The following is a 6000-nucleotide window of genomic DNA, read 5'->3' as shown; positions in this document are numbered from 1 at the left end:
CCCACCTATGGCAAGAGCCAACCAGCCTGCCAGGTACCGTGAACAGCAGCTGTGGCTATACAAACCTAAATGAAGAGGCTCGAGTTTCTCGAGTGGGAATGACATGGCAATGACATGCTGTTCCTGAGTTGTCTGGGATCTGACATCTCTGCAAGGCCTGCTGCCAACGGGGCCTGGTCAAGCAGGGGTGGTTGGTGCTGAGAGTCCCTGCATCTCAGATGATTTACACTGTCATCCAGCCAGGGTGAATATTATGACTGTGTATTTCACCCAGAGAGGCAGGTCAACAAGAGAGAAGCATGCAGGTTTAACATGTCTGAGTCATAGCATGGGGCTGCTGGAAGTTTATAGAAGTGAGCAGAAAGATGATCTGAGAACTTTAACTTCTGCATTTGCTTATTCTTTCCCTCAGTACATTTACAGAACTCATAGTGGTTGAAGTCTCCATGGAGCTAGTGATGCTTTAGTAAAAGAAGTACAAACTCAAGATACCTATGAGAGCCAGGCAGGCAACAAATGAGTGAAGCAGGCCTGGTATAGGGCAATAGGGAGTGGTGGAGACTGCAGTAAATTGGAGCCTGCTGGCCAAAAACAGCTCTCTGAAAATCAAATTCAGACTACCAGCTACTGGTTTCCCACTGCAGACCAAAATTGTATATCTAATTGGGTTTCAGACTGCTAAGTTAAGAAACTTATTAGTGAACATTATTTTGCTTAATGTTAAAATAAAAGACGAGGCTGGGTGCGTGGCTCACACCTGTAATCCCAGCACTTTGGGAGGCCAGGGTGGACAGATCACGAGGTCAAGAGATCGAGACCATCCTGGCCAACATGGTGAAACCCTGTCTCTACTAAAAGTACAAAAATTAGCCGGATGTGGTGGCAGGCACCTGTAGTCCCAGCTACTTGGGAGGCTAAGGCAGAAGAATTGCTTAAACCCGGGAGGCAGAGGTTGCAGTGAGCCAAGATCACACCACTGCTCTGCAGCCTGGCGACAAGAGTGAGACTCAGTCTCAAAAGACAGAAACTAGATTCAGTAAAATTGCTTTAAGTGCTTCTACGGTTCTACTTTTCATCATGGAAACTGGTGCTTGTGGAATGCCCCAGTTTAAACCCTTGAGTGAGGAATACTGACCATATGTGAGGGTTGGGCCCTAAAGTCAGCACACAGGGGAATACTGGTAGAGTGAAAATTACCATTAAAGTCTCCTAGGAAGGTAACATGTTGGGGACTAATAAAGTGCTTTTCTCAGGAACTCCACATGCCTGGATGCTAAAAAGTAAAGAGTGTTTTTCAGTTGAGCAGCAGATGAGATTGTTGGCTTCCGTTTAGGAGCCCAGTTATTTGAAAGATTTGAGTGTTGTACCTTTAACCACAGGATCACTCTTAGCACACTGGCATTGAGGCTGAGGGAGTGGCATTTGTGTCTCCCATCTTCCACTCATTCTGAGGCATTTGTGAGAATGGTCTTATCTTTCTACACGCATACAGATGCTTCTCTTTTCTTTGCCAAGCTCACAGAGTTGAATTCACATAGTTGAATTTAAGATAATTTCAGTGTTCTGAAGCATGTCCCAGAACCTAAAAATCTCACTTGTGTACAAAGAAGAAGGAATTGCTGGTCTTGCACTGGATTCTCAGATGTGTTTCAGGCACCCAAACCAGCTTTGACTAATGACAAAGTACAATCCCATATTATACCCAAGAGTTTGAGTTGTTACCAGTGAAGCAAGGGATCAGGAGGGGAGCAGGTATAACTGTGGGGAATGTATTGAATAAAGAAATAAGCTCTAGGGTTGGGCCATCCTTCAGGGAAGTCACGTATTTGCCTCATGGTTCATGTTAGGTGCAGGCCTGATTTTGAAACCCAACTCTGCTAATTATCAGCTCTATGACATGGTACACTATTTTATTTCCCCAAACCCTAGTTTCCTTACCTATAAAATGGGCATAGAGATACTTCACAGCTTGTTAAGATAATTAAATGTGATAAGGTATGAACAGCACTTACTGCCACCTAATAGGTTCAATAAATGCTGGTCTCCCAAGGTTCTTTCATGGACTTCAAAGGGTAAATTGGCAGAAGTGGTTGAGTGGTTGCAGTGATGGATGATTGACTGCTAATCTGTTGTGTGCTGCAAACATAACTTTCTATCCTAATCTAGTTAATTGTTATGGATGTGGTGTGTAATAGTAGAATCAGCAATGAGCCTAGGGGACCTGTGTTCAAATCCCAGATTGAAATTTTAACTGTTATGTAACCTGTAGCAAGTTATTTAACTTTTCTATTCTTCCTTCCTACTTAATGGGTAATAGGACTTTGTAGCTGTCATGAGAACCAGTTGAAGTGACATATGTAAAACACCAGGCACATCCTAAATACCAAACAGGTGTTAATTCTTCTTTTTCTGACCTCACTTCTGTTTTCTTTCACCATTTAGGTCAGCTTTCTAATGTTCATTACAGCTATCTCTTTCTTCCTCTCCCAGGTACAGAATCTCCAGAGATGTTACTGGAACCAGCATTTGAGAGGGATTTTAAATCACTTAGTCTAAACATTCATTTAGAGATGGGCAAAATAAAGTCCAGATTGTTCAAGTAACTTGATTGAGATTACACAGCTAAGTTTGTGGTTCCACTTGATTGAGATTTCCAGGTCTCCTAACTTTGGATCTAGATCTGATTTGGTTTTATTTATTCACTTTTTTCTTTCTTTCAAGCAATTATGTACCTATTTTTTTAAATATGGGCCACGTACTATTCTAATCACTGGGGATGCACTGGTGGAAAAAGACAGTGAATGGAGCTTACATCCCGGTGGAAAGGGCCTGGCTGCCTCCTAAGACAAGTGGGCACATGTCTCATTTCCACTCTATCTACGAGAAGGGCATTGTCCCACCCAGCCTGTCACCAGCTGAACCTTTTTCCCTGCAGAGGATCAGGGGCACATAGCCTCTGCCTCAGGGCCAGGGGGAGCAAAGCCATGTTGAAGAGAGGTGAGTGAATGTGACAGAAATTCGCCAGTCTTCCTACATTCTTCAGTTATGAAAGTAATCAAATTCCATTTTTATTTGGAAAAAATGACTGATTGTTTGAAAGTGTTTTCTAATCTTGTGCTTTTCCTTTGGAGTCCGTAGGGTCCAGTAACCATGCAGATTAATAACAAGCTTAGAATTGAAAATTAGAATTGAAGATGCTGCCACCTCCAGAAAGTTTTGTTCCTTGGGGAATAAAAACAAGATGAGATTCATTGACTTCTGAACCCATCTGCAACCATCCAGGCACGGCAGCTGATTTCTAAGGACAAGGCCAAGGCAGGCAGTAAACACTTAACACTCACCCATCTTTACTGAGTCTGAGACTGTAGGCCCAGAGCAGACCTCAGCCAGTAAGAACAAGTGATGCCAGCCATTTGGTGTAAGCCTCCACCTTTGCTGATCCCAGGCCCTAAATAGAGTTTGATTGTGGACTCCACCTCTCTGGATTTGATCCTGCCTTCTTCTGAGTGTTGAAGGATCCAGCACTATCATCTCTGTTTCTTCTTAAGCAACAGCTCCTTAAGTAGCAGGCTTTACTCTTGCAGTTTAATCTGATAAAAGAATTGGCCTATTTTTAGTGGGCTTTTGTGCAAATGAGGGCTATGCCCCAAACACTGAAAGCGGAATCGTCACCAGTCATCAGGTAACAGGAGGCATGCATTTGGAAGGAAGTTTGTATTTAGTGGGGAGGAGCTGGAGTTTTATTTTATTTCTTCTACTCATGTCACCCTATCTCTTACCTCTTTCAGATGCTGTTTGTTTCATACCAGTGTATCTAATTTGCAAAAAATATGTAGAACTTAACGAACAGTTCATTTAGTAGATGGAGGGATAATTGGCTCACTCTATGGAGAAAAAACAACGATGAAACTTGTCCCTACTTAACACTATAAAGGAAATAGGACAGAAATGTAGGAGAATATCATGAGAAAAGGATGGGGAAGGATTTCTTCCTCAAAACTTCAAAAGCATAAAACTAAAAAATTGATGAATTTGATTATATTAAATTCAGGATTTTTATTCAACAAATACCATGGACACTGTTTTTTTTGGAGACAGAGTCTCACTCTGTCACCAGGCACCAGGCTGGAGTGTAGTGGAGCAACCTCAGCTCACTGCAACCTCCACCTCCCCGGTTCAAGCAATTCTCCTGCCTCAGCCTCCCGAGTAGCTGGGACTACAGGTGCAAGCCACCACGCCCAGCTAATTTTTTTGTATTTTTAGTAGAGATGGGGTTTCACCATGTTGGCCAGGATGGTCTCCATCTCTTGACCTCGTGATCCACCCTCCTCGGCCTCCCAAAGTGCTGGGATTACAGGCGTGAGCCACCACACCCAGCCTACCATGGACACTTTTAACAGACACACAGAAGATCAGAAAAGACCATTGCAATGTCTGAAACCAACAAGGATCTATTATTAGTCTAGACAAAGAAGGAACTCCTGAAAACAAACCAAGAAAAGTATAGAAACTCTGTTAGATAAAAAAGCAAAAAAGTTGAAAAGGCAATTTTCAGAAGAAGAATCCTTAAAAAATATGAAAATTAGCTAGGCATGGTGGCCCACACTTGTAATCCCAGCTACTTGGGAGGCTGAGGCATGAGAATCACTTGAACCTGAGAGGCGGAGGTTGCAGTGAACTGAGATCACGCCACTGCACTCCAGCCTGGGCAGCAGAGCAAGTCTGTCTCAAATAGTAACAATAATAATAATATATTCTTCCTAATATTATTTAAGAACTTATCCCAATAAATTGCTAAACTGTGGATAGACAGCTGATCTAGCTTCAGCTTTTATATATGTCTTTCTTAGGACTGAACAAACTGTATCTTCTAGACATGTAATTTGGCACTTTATTTTAGAAAGGACTTTTTAGTAGAAAATAGTTACAATGGATGGGGTCAGTTTACCACCTTCCCATGAGCCAAGCAAACTCAGATTCCTCTGCCTCAGACTTCCAGGAGAATAACATCAGGGAATTGGTGAAATCCTGGATGATGTCACCAGATGGACTTTTATTCATAGTCATTCATGAAACATTGAACAACTATTGAGTGTCAGGCATTCTGTTGAAGCTTATTGTTTGGGAAGTTCTGTCCCTCCCACCCTGCCTTTGTATTTTTTTAGTAGAGATGGGATTTTGTCATGTTAGCCAGGCTGGTCTCAAACTCCTGACCTCAAGTGATCCGCCCACCTTGGCCTCCCAAAGTGCTGGGATTACAGGCATGAGCCACTGTGCCAGATCTACTGTCACTCTTTATATAAACTATAATCTCAGGAAATTACAGTCATGCCAGCAATGGTATTTAGCTACTCTTACTGGTAGGAGCCATTCAAAGAATCTAAGCATGAACCTCAGAGTTCAAATTTGATTTTTCTGAATTTGAGATATCAGATCCTCTTAGCATCAAGGGAGAAATGGTAATTATTTCACAGCTTGTACACAGAATAGGAATTTAGCTTGTTGCTGGGCTAATCCGTTCTCTTCTAGTTCTATTTCTTTCTCTAGCTCATCTCTCGTCACTAATCTCCTCAGGGGTTGTCTCAGTTTTACCTTCTTATTGGCCTTTTCAGGTTTCTCAAACTGGGTATATTGGACCAAATAGTTGTGGATGTCTGTCCTGTGCATCGTAGGATGTTTAGCAGCATTTCTGGCCTCTACCCACTAGATGCCAGAAATATTCCCCAGCATGACAACTAAAATTATCTCCAGGCATCGTCAAATATCTTCTGGGTGCAAAGCCATCTCTGGCTGAGAGCCGCTGGCCAAGACAAAGAACCTGGAACACACCAGCACTTCTGTGCAAAACCCGTTTTAGAAACGTTCTTATTTGTTTTCAGGATACAAGCTGTAACATTCCCTTTGCTGCTTCTGGCAAATGTCTTAAATTAGAAGGTCAGAGAAGATGATTCTAGGTAACCACCTGGCCAAATCTACCTGTGACAAAAGGAAGGTTTGAGC

Source organism: Aotus nancymaae, unplaced genomic scaffold, assembly GCF_030222135.1.
Source record: "Aotus nancymaae isolate 86718 unplaced genomic scaffold, 86718_ANA_hifiasm-v0.15.2.pri h1tg000016l, whole genome shotgun sequence".
Lineage (NCBI taxonomy): Eukaryota > Metazoa > Chordata > Mammalia > Primates > Aotidae > Aotus > Aotus nancymaae.
Note: the sequence above shows the minus strand (reverse complement) of the source record.